Consider the following 11,338-nt stretch of genomic DNA (forward strand, 5'->3'; position numbering starts at 1 on the left):
TTGTGTGTACCTTTTATTTATTTTGAGCTTGTTGGATAGCTTCTCTGTGGAGCGGCTTTTGCTGGGAAACACCATTGCAGAAGTGTGTGTGGTGGGGGGGGTGTTCCGGAGCCAGGGGCTGTGATGCGCTGGGGGGATCTGAGCTCCCTGTTGTCCCTGCCGCTCAGGTGGAGACCACAGGAGCTTGTCGGATCGTCCCAGGGCCAAGTCCCAGCTCTGGTGACTTTGTTCACATTGCCCGTTGTGTGTCTCAGCTTCTTACCTGGAAGACATGGATGATATGAGGATAATAAAAATTAAAAACACAAGAGGGACTGTAAACAAAAATGCCATGAAGTAATGTCTTATCTGTGCTCTTTTATTTTATATCCTACTCTGTTCTGTTAAAAGATGTTCCTGGTGTAACAAATTGATTTCATGACTCACTAACAGGATGTAACCTGCAGTTTGAAAAATTCAAAGGTGCATCTGATGCCGTACTCACATAATAAACGTCTCCTGTGTGTACACCGCCATTGTCAGACACGAAGTACCCAGGGCATGTTAGGACACATGGATCTCTGGCATTCACTTTAGCATCACTAGCCTTGATGTCAGTGTGATCTCTGTGAATGCAAATACACCACATAAATTGGCCTGCACTTTCCCTCAGTAGTGTAATCCTTTCTCAACCAGGAATCCTCCATGTCGTTCATTTTACTGCAAATGTATTCCATTTACTTATTTTAAATTACAGCAAATTTTAATTCAGAAATACATGAAATAGTGATCTTGCCTGGGTTCCCCAGACAGAGATATCACAGCATTGCAGGAGCCGTTGACTCACTGAGGTTACAAGTGTCCAGAAGGACCGCGGAGCCTTTCCCTTGGAGCCTCTGCTTCAGCCACAGCCCCTGTGTCCCTCCTGAGAGGCTCCTATCTCCTCTCTGAGTCCTGTGTCACCATTTGGGTCTCACTACTACTCCTTACCAGTACTATGCACCACTCGGGGACACATTTTTAAATAAAGCATTTAAAACTTGGCCTTTGGGGGAGTGACTAAAGTTTGCTTTTTGATTCTTGAAAGTAAGCACTGGTTTTTAATCAGTGTGGAGTGTTACCAAGAGGATGGGGACGGTAATGTCTTTGGAATAAAAAAAATTTCCAGTTTGCTTCATTTTATATTTTTATGATCCTAAAATTACAACTTCAACTCAGTTTTCCTCATGAAGTGTTAGGTTCCTTATCTTTGAATTCTTCTTTTTAAGGGACTGTATGGGATCATGGGATCATGGCTCTTAGATGGATTTTTTTTTTTTTTTAATGTCTTCAGCTTACTTGAAAAAAAGATTCTTTTGTTCTCATTCAGTCATTTCTTTCATGGCCCATTCATAACTCCACCCAGAATATGAAAAGCCTCTCTTCTTGATGCTGTCCCTAACAATAGCTCTGAAGAATTCTGAGCTGTAATTTCCACATTGGCATTGCAAAGAAAGAGGGGGTGCTTTCAAGGAAGAAACAAGTGGGAAAGCTAAACTCACTCTTTCAATGAGGAGCGCCGAGGTGGTCTCCACATGTACCTTTCTGAAGCTTCCTCTCTTGACCTAAAACCCCAGAAAAGGCACCAAGAGTGTCCCAACTCCTTGTACTTTTTACACTAGGTAAGAAAAAAAATGCTTAAGATGGATTGTGTTATTTACCGGTTGAGAGAATAGATGGTAACGACTGTAATTTTCAGGAAGCGACATTGGTGGTTAGAGATTGTTGAATGAATATGTGATAGCAAACAGAAATGTGACTTGCTCTTGCTGTGCATTTGTGTTCTGAAACATTTCCAACAAGGGATACTCAAGCCATCCTTTGATGAGTGAGCCCCGTGGCCACCATCGTCTTTGTACTTAAGTCAACGATGCCATTCTCAGACAGCTACTGAAGGGCTGCATACAATTCGCCAAACGAGTGTAAAGCCCCATGTTTTCACGCACGAGAAAAGACATTCTTGGCTTAAGTATGTTCAAGTTCTCTTCCAAGGTCAAATTGGTGAGAAACTTTCCCTTCCACTCAATTTACTTGCGCCTGAGAGCAAAAGAGACAGTGTTCACCGGGCCTTTTGTGTCTGCTTTCTGAAGCGTGTTTTACCAGAGTCAGCCCTGCCAGGCACGCCTGCGTTTCCAGTGACATATACCATGCAAATGATAGGTTGAGCCATGCTTTAAATTCTAGTTTCTCCCCAGTCGTTCAGAGAATGCAAAACTCATAGCCACCTTGCAGCTGGTTTCTCATTTATGGAAAACACTTCTCAAATGTATCAGCCTGTCTGGCATGTGAGAACTTGGAAATGATAACCTTTGTTAGGTTGGCCAGGATAACAAACATAAACCATGTATGTTTCCCAAATGATAATTGCCAGTATTTATTGAGGGCTACCAGTCCATTCTAAAGGAGATTAATCCTGGTTGTTCTTTGGAAGGAATGATGCTAAAGCTGAAACTCTAGTACTTTGGCCACCTCATGCGAAGAGTTGACTCATTGGAAAAGACTCTGATGCTGGGAGGGATTGGGGGCAGGAAGAAAAGGGGACAACAGAGGATGAGATGGTTGAATGACATCACCGACTCCGTGGAGTCATGTGAACTCCGGGAGTTGGTGATGGGCAGGGAGGCCTGGCGTGCTGCGATTCATGGGGTCACAAAGAGTCGGACACGACTGAGCAACTGAATTGAACTGAATAGAGTACCAGGTGATCTTTGGTCTTAACCTCATTTGTTTAATACTCAAAAAAGCCCACTGTGGAGTAGATACTATTATTATCATCCCCATTTTAAAGATGTGGAAGCAGGCACAGAGAAGGTAACTTGCCCGATGTTCTGGTTATCACTGCACAGCAAATCATCCCAATACTTGGTGGCCAACACAACAATCATTTTTTATGGTGTCAGTGGGTCAGGAATTGAGGAAGGGCTTGTCTGGGCAGTTCTGGTTTGGGCTCACTCATGCAGCTGTTCGTTTGACAGTGGGTGAAGGAGGAAAGAGGAGGGTGAAAACAAGGAGGCTGCAGCCGCATGGGGTTAGCCAGGCGTCTCTCCGTGTAGTCTCAGGACCTTTGCAGGCGGTCTTTGGGCTTCCTCACAGCATGACGGTCTCAGAACGCTTGGCTGCTCCCATGGCGGCACGGAGCTCTGGTGTGGCTGGTGCAGCCAGGAAGACAGAAGCCTCATTCCCTTCCACTACCTGGCCTTGGGTAGCACAGAACGTCGCTTCCACAATGCTCACAGGCCCATCCACCTTTAAGAGGAGGGAACGTGAACCCTGCCTCTTACTGGGGAAATGGTCACATCCTAGAAGAATAGCGGGGACAGGAGAGCTCACTGCAATCTTTGGAAAATGCAACCTGTCTTAGCCAATGACATGACACGTGGTGGAAGAGCTGGGTTTCAAATCAAGGCCCTCTGCCTGCAGTGGAGAAGGCAATGGCACCCCACTCCAGTACTCTTGCCTGGAAAATCCCATGGACGGAGGAGCCTGGTAGGCTGCAGTCCATGGGGTTGCTAAGAGTCAGACACGATTAAGCGACTTCACTTTTCACTTTCATGCATTGGAGAAGGAAATGGCAACCCACTCCAAAATTCTTACCTGGAGAATCCTAGGGACAGGGGAGCCTGGTGGGCTGCCGTCTCTGGGGTCGCACAGAGTCGGAGATGACTGAAGCAACTTAGCAGCAGCAGCAGCAGCCTGCAGAGCCCACTTACTGAACCTCCACACTACGCAGCCACCGCTCTAAGGCTGCCAGTGTTTGCTCCTAAACAAATGAGCTTTGGCTAAATACGGGTTTGATGACTGAGGCATTGCGCACTCTGTGACTGAGACCTATTCTTAAGTCTATGGCAGCAACGCTGTTGCCCTTAATTACACATTGACTTCCAAGCGTTCAGAGTGCTTGCCACGGGCCAGTTTCTGTGTCAGCAGCTAAAGCATAAAGGAATCTTCTTCCTGAGGACCGCCAGTCCAGCACGAGATGCTGCCATGTGATGAATGCAATAGAAGTGGGCACAAGACCGGTGAACTGATGAGATGTGTGGGAATGGCTTTAAAATGCTCCAGAAAACAACATCAAAAACCGGAAGACAACCTAGGTCAGCAAGAAGTAGATGAAACAAGATCTGAAAATCGTTGATCATTCTTTAAAGCAGGTAAAGAGTGCCTGGGGGCTGTACTTTTGGATATGTCTGCAATTTTCCATGATAAAAAAATTCATAGAAGATTCAAGGTAGAGAGGAAGCCCAGTGGAGGTGATTATAGGGTGTGAGTGAGGAAGCAGCCGAGAGGAGGGGCTGACTCCTGGAGTGACACGGGAGTGGCTTCCGTGTCCCTAATGAAACTACTGGGAGTTTTTCCTGTAGGGAATGCATTTCCATCGCCCCTGAACCAACAATGTTACGGGAGCTGGGTTTTGGGAACATAAAAGTTTGTAAGGTGACGAAGGGGTGCTGGCTGGTGTCGGCTCCTGCCCACCTCCTCGCATGCCAAGCTCTCTCAGTGTAGACAGGCTGGCTTTGTTTTCCCTACCGGAGAGGTTCGCAATCAGTGATAAGAGAATTAGGGGAGGAATGAAACTCTGAAAACTGAAAGAATGCTCGCTGCTCTTCAGCACTGTTGCTTCTGGAGAGCAGGGCTTTTTCTGTTAGAATTTGATAATTTTGAACAAAGTCTGTCGTCTTGTTAGTTGTAGAATGCTCTCATTAGAGTATTGAAGAGTTGTAGCTTGAAAAATGTTTGACCCTGGGTGATAATGAAAAACCATAGTCTCCACAAAGGACTGAATCCCAAATACCCAACTTACCAGGAAACAGTAGGGAGCCCTACATTCAAGATGTGTTTAATATTGTTTAAACACAGGATAGCTCATGTGTGTATCAGAGGTGTTAGTGCCTACAAGTTGTTCAGACTACATTTACAATATTTTCTCTGCTTGTAATTCCTACCACTTAATTCATTTTATTCTTTTATAGAGAAAATTTCCAAACATATACAAGAGCAGAGGCTATAATACACCTCCATCTTCTACTCAGCTCTGTAACCATTAATACTTTGCTCTCTACTGTCTACATAGCACTGGACCCACATCTATCCCCCTATTAAATAATTTCACCCATAAATAAAAGGACTTAAAAAACATACAATGCAATAATATTATTACATCTAATAAGTTGCCAATAATTCCTTCAGTTCAGTTCAGTTTAGTCGCTCAGTCGTGTCCGACTCTTTGCAACCCCATGAATCGCAGCACACCAGGCCTCCCTGTCCATCACCAACTCCCGGAGTTCACTCAGACTCAAGTCCATCGAGTCAGTGATGCCATCCAGCCATCTCATCCTCTGTCGACGCCTTCTCCTCCTGCCCCCAATCCCTCCCAGCATCAGAGTCTTTTCCAACGAGTCACCTCTTCGCATGAGGTGGCCAAAGTACTGGAGTTTCAGCTTTAGCATCATTCCTTCCAAAGAAATCCCAGGGCTGATCTTCTTCAGAATGGACTGGTTGGATCTCCTTGCAGTCCAAGGGACTCTCAAGAGTCTTCTCCAACACCACAGTTCAAAAGCATCAATTCTTTGGCGCTCAGCTTTCTTCACAGTCCAACTCTCACATCCATACATGACCACTGGAAAAACCATAGCCACTGGTTGACTAGACGGACCTTTGTTGGCAAAGTAATGTCTCTGCTTTTGAATATGCTATCTAGGTTGGTCATAACTTACCTTCCAAAGAGTAAGCGTCTTTTAATTTCATGGCTGCAGTCACTTTGCTGCTGCTAAGTCGCTTCAGTCGTGTCCGACTCTGTGTGACCCCATAGACAGCAGCCTACCAGGCTCTGCTGTCCCTGGGATTCTCCAGGCAGTCACTTTAGAAGTTGCCTAATATACAACATATGTTCAATTTTCCCTAATGGACTAAGCAGTCTTTTTAGAGTTGGTTTGTTTCAATCAGCATCCTAACAAGGTCAATCATTATGTTTAATTATGCCCCAAGGCTTTTTCGAGCGTCATTTACTGTAACAGTCCCTTCCCCACTTCTATGCCTTATCATTGACCTGTGGAAGAAACGGGATCAGTGTCTTGTAAAGTCCACACCCTGGTGTTGGCTGGTTGCTTCCCACGGTGTCATTGGGCTTATTTCTCTCTTCCCTGGATTTCCTGTGGACTAGGAGTTAGGGTTTAAAGCCTGCCTGAGTCCCTTTCTACCTACCTTGCCCCATTTTTTTTTTTAAAGAATATCTCACAGTTGATCTGCTGCATATCTATTGCCACACAGACCTGATTGCCTCACTTTTAGTGATGCTAAAATGGATCAGTGGGCTTACAGGATGACGGCCTAATCCCTTCATTATGAGGTTCAGCTAAACATCCATCAATGGCAATTGTCTGAATCAGTCACTTAATTAGAAGTTGCAAAATATAATTTTAATATACTGGCCTGCATTTATTGGCTAGAATTATGCTGTCGAGAAGCATTCTTCCCCCCTCACCTACTAGGTCTATGTAATTACTCTAATAAATAGTTCCTATAGGGAAGAAAGAATTTTTAATAACTTGATTCTTTCTCTTTATAATTTTCAGGGTAATGAGAGGTGCCTTAACTAACTCTTTGTTAACCAAGAACTTTGGTTTTTGTTTTGGTTTACTGGTCCTCTCCTTTTCTCCTTTCTTCTTATGAAATAATCACGTAAATGAAAGACTGTAAAACAGGGGAGTTGGTGTGAGGACTTTCTGACATTTTGGTGCTTTATCACCTTCTCTATAGGGACACCCAGTGCCCTCCATCTGGCTTCATCTGAACAGAGGGATTCTTTTTTTTTTTTAACTTTATTTCATTTTGGCTATGCTGGGTCTTCTTGCGGTGCCTGGGCTTCTCTGGTTACTGGGCATGGGCTCCAGAGTGTGGGGTCAGTAGCAGTGCATGGGTTAGTTGCCCCATGGCATGTGGGATCTTAGTTCCCTGACCAGGGATGCAATCCATGTCCCCAGTCTTGGAAGGCAGATTCTTAACCACTGGACCACCAGGGAGGTCCCCAGAGGGATTCTTATGCCTGTGTTTACCCCTGTAAAGCCTCTGCTTTGAAAAGAAATTTGACAAGGAATCTTCAGCTGTAAGAATGAGACCAACAAGAAAACGTCTATAAACTTTTGTCAGACAATCACTTCTGCAAACCTGGGCCAACCACACACTACAAATCAATATTACAGAGGTTCCAAGTGATTCCCTAGAGGAATTAGTGCAAGAACCTGATACAGAGGAAAGATTCAATGATGTTTAATAAATGGATTTTCTATGAATTCTTTGAAAACCGATTATCACAGCATGGTGGCTCTTTCAACACAGATGCAGATACTGTTAAAAAATTATTTGGGATACTTGTTAATGACAGTTAGCCAGACTTATTCAAGAGAGGCTATTGCAAAGGGGTTTTGTGGGGGAGTGAGATCAGATTCAACTCTGACAGAGATGAGTGTGGGTTTGAAGGCAAAGAGCCGGTGGGCATCAGTGGATGGGAAATCTGTTGTTTAGTTACTCTGTCATGTCCTACTCTTTGTGACCCCATGGACTGTAGCCCACCAGTCTCCTCTGTCCATGGGATTTCCCAGGCAAGAATACTGGAGTGGGTTGCTATTTCCTTCTCCAGGGGATCTTCCCAACCCAGCCATCGAACCCTCATCTCCTGCATTGGCTGGTGGATCCTTTAACACTGAGCCACCTGGGGAAATTTTTTTTATTGCTGAGGCAAACCCTAGGGGGTAAGAGGGATTTTTGCTAGACCAACTCAACAGAATGCCTGCTGAAGGCAGCAGAGATGGTCAGGTACCAAGGTGGGGAATTCCTCCTGATTTAGCAGGATTCTTGCCCAAACTGGATTCTCCACAGACAGGCAGAGAAGCCCAAGTTGGACCTGGTTGAGCAGAGGTGCCCAGAGGAGCCTGACTAAAGTTTGGTCAAAGGAGGGGTAGGTGCCCATGCCCACTTACAACCATTAACCACGATGTTTTATTTTTCAGGTTAATCATTCTTCGTCTATCAGGTAGGAGAGTATTTGCTGTTTTCAAAGTCAAGTGTGTCTGAGCGGGTTGGGCAAGCTGAACCTTTCTTTTCAAGTGTTGCCACCTGCTGCCTCCCAGAAGATGAAACCAGGGCCGCCCCTTGCGAGAGGCTCAGTGCATGAACAATGCTAGCTTAGGACGCAGGAGGACGGTTGTCGCATGACCGACTCCGAGTTCTTCGAAGCAGAAAGAAATTTCCAAAGTGGTTAGACAGGCTGGGTGACTTCAGGACAAGGCGCCTTTATGTTTTAAAATCGGAACCCAGCTGTGAAGAGCCAGCGAAAAGGTTTTCTTGTACCTGCTGGGATGACCTGCAGAAACCCTGGCTGGGCGGGTGAGCGCGGACTCCGCACGCACGCACGCACGCAGGCTCCCCTCCACTGCACCCGGGTCCCCGGCACCCCCGGGTCCCTGCCTCCCCCGCAGCGCGCGCTGAAGGGATGCGAGGATGCAGTTAAAGGGATGCCACCGCTGCAGCGGCAACCAGGCTGGGCTCCAGCGTGAGGACCCCTAGTGCATCTTAGACGGACGTTCACCCCAGTGGGATCACCCCTGGCTTGAACATGGTGCAGCCTCTTCCAGAAAGCCGGCCCTGCTGCTACGCTGAGAGAGGCCCCTGGGGGCGTTTTCAAAGTGAATGCAAAAAGGCTTCTAAGGATTTTGCCAAGCCCATGTAGGGTGTGGAGCCCTATTAAATCTACCTTTTCTTTCCAGGAGGAGGTATCATAGTCGAGAAAGACAGAGGTTGTGTCCAGTTTAGAACCTCCAGGCCACCCGCAGATGTAGGGACCGAGTGTCCTAACACCCTGGCCTTCCCGAGCTCCCAGCTCACCCCCACCCGCTTCAGATGCTGATAGAAGAGTGGAGAAGCTCTGTGTCCAGAAGGCAGGCGGCTAGTATCTGAACCGGGTGTCAGCTGCAAACTGGCATTTGCCGTGGGGGGTCGCCATCTCCCTCTACAAGGATTAAATCACGTGCTACTGCTGACCTCCGACACCCCCGAAGGGCCGAGGGCGGAGAGCAGAAAGGAGGCACTCTGTGTTTGGGGTGAACTGGAAGGACAGGTCTTCAGAGAGTTAGCTATGCTCAGGAACTAATTTTATGAGCCCAATTCTTGTATCTCCTCATATCTAGAAAAGCACTAAAATCCTTCACGGTGACGACTGTTTCTCGTGACCTAGCAAAGCTTCACGAGACTAGTAGAAACCTTCTGGAAAAAATATGTGCTTGATTACATGTATTCCCCTGCACCAAAATCACATATATACTGACCTTTCCCCCCTGCCTCTTTGGAGCTGTCTCCCAGAGCCATCTGAGGCGCCGTCTCCAGTCTGCAGTCCTCATTTCGCCCCAATTATAACTGAACTGGCAACTCGCATGTTGTGCATCTTTTTTCAGTCGACAGAGGCCAGGGGAGGAGGGCAGCGGACACAGGTGCCTCAGGAATGTTCCCTCCCGGAAGGGAGCGTGGCCTGCATTGCAGACGCCAGCACAGCTACACTCAGGTCCCGCCTGCATTCTCTCTTTTCCTGTTTGGTTTGGCAGATCTGCAGAGCTCTCAGCGGGGCCTGAACCCTCACAGACAAGTCTTTCTTTGTTAGAAGGGCCCTCCTCCCTGGTGAAATCACCTTTATCCAGATACATAGGTCTGATCAAAGGGAAATACTTTAATAACACGGAAAATGGTTGCTGTTATAGTGTTGTGGGGTGGCGGGGCGGAGGCGGGGGGGGGAAGCAAGTTCCAAAACAGTGTGTGATCTGATCTTGTTTTGTCAAACATCACAAAAATACAAATACATACTCAAAGGAAAAACACCAGAAGTATATGCATCAAATTCTACTTTTGGCTTATTGGATGATAGGTGATTTTAATTTTCTTAATCTTACCTATCTGTTCTACAGTGATTTCAACAGTAGACATGGTTTTTTCCTAATCAGAAAAAAAATGAAAAATTTTATCAAACAAACAAAAAGACAGTGTCACAGGCCCAGTGGGAAGAGAGTCCATGGGTGGGCACACCTGGTGATACTTTGCCAATATACCCACGAGAAGCACCCGTGTAGTTTGCTGGAGACACTCTATCTCGTAGAAGATACAGATCGGTTCCTGTTTTGTGGCCACTCAAGGAAGAAGCAGATGAACCCCCACTGCTGTTATAACCACGATGCTTTTCTCTTACCCAGAAGATTCCTCAGGATATTGGTGACTCTGATCTGTTGCTTGGCAACATGTTCATTGAATTGGTTCTCTTCCAATTTCCAATCCTCTATGGCTGGGGAACTTCTCTGTCATGCCTCAGCTTTTGGACTGTAGGAGGCAGGTCTCGATTTAGGTCACTGACCTTGGGGACGATGTCAAAGGGATCCAAAGAGCTGCGAAGTCTTAACTAAAGGGGACCCAATAGCTTCCTTCTTGCCATAGTACCCTAAATGGGCCTTCCAGCAGAACCACAAGAATGTAAGTGCCCAAAAGACAGGTTTTATTCCCTGCGCTGTCTCTCACTTCTAGAACTATTCCTGACACATTAGAAGGAACCGGTAAATATTGATATCAATAAATATAGCGATGAACTGTAGACTTACTATTTGAAAACCTCTCAGGTGTTCAGATTTCTCTTTCCTTTACTTTCTTAGTTCTTATCCTTTCTCCCTCTTCTTTTCTTCTCACTTTTACAATCTATCAGGAGAACTCCTTCCTTACCCACCCCATGCCCATTTGTCATTTCCTCACTACCAATCCAGTTATTTACTAAAAATGACAATGAAACCCACAGGCCACAGCTGTTGTCTGACCCCTCGAAACTTCCAAGTCCCACCCAACAAAGTCTTGAGACATGGGAAAGCCAAAACCAAAACTCAAGCGTTTTCAACTGTGCCCGGTATTCTTATTTCCAGCTCCTTGTAAACGTGAGGGTGACTGGAACGCTGGTATCCCCACACTAGGGATGCCAATGACTTTTGTCAAAACGTGAGAAGGAGGGACTTCCCTGGTGGTCCAGTGGCTAAGCTCCCAGAGGGAGCAGAGGGTCTGGGTTTGATTCCTGGTCAGGGAACTGGATCTCACATGCTGCTGCTAAGACCCAGGGCAGGCAAATAAATAAATAAATACTATTTTTAAAGTGTGAGAAGGAGAAGCTGTATCAGACACTGCAGGCTGAGGGCCAGTGTAATTTGTGTAATTCGGGAGCCACAGGCACTGGGCCCTGTTTCCCTTTGCAAAATCCCCTTGTCTCTCTCCAAGCTGGGTTTCTGTGTCCTGAGCCCCAGTGAAA

At 46.3% G+C, this 11,338-nt stretch overlaps 1 long non-coding RNA gene across 1 annotated transcript; it reads right to left on the reverse strand.

The window, feature by feature from the left end:
* Positions 1 to 9,533, reverse strand: LOC109553444 (uncharacterized). Its single transcript, XR_002180038.2, has 2 exons — positions 9,339 to 9,533; positions 1 to 262 (listed from the first exon to the last, which is right to left on the reverse strand). It is a non-coding gene; the product is annotated as an uncharacterized lncRNA (long non-coding RNA).
* Between the last annotated feature and the right edge of the window lie 1,805 nt (positions 9,534 to 11,338).

The sequence above is a fragment of the Bos indicus genome, chromosome 27 (assembly GCF_029378745.1).
Source record: "Bos indicus isolate NIAB-ARS_2022 breed Sahiwal x Tharparkar chromosome 27, NIAB-ARS_B.indTharparkar_mat_pri_1.0, whole genome shotgun sequence".
Taxonomy (NCBI): domain Eukaryota; kingdom Metazoa; phylum Chordata; class Mammalia; order Artiodactyla; family Bovidae; genus Bos; species Bos indicus.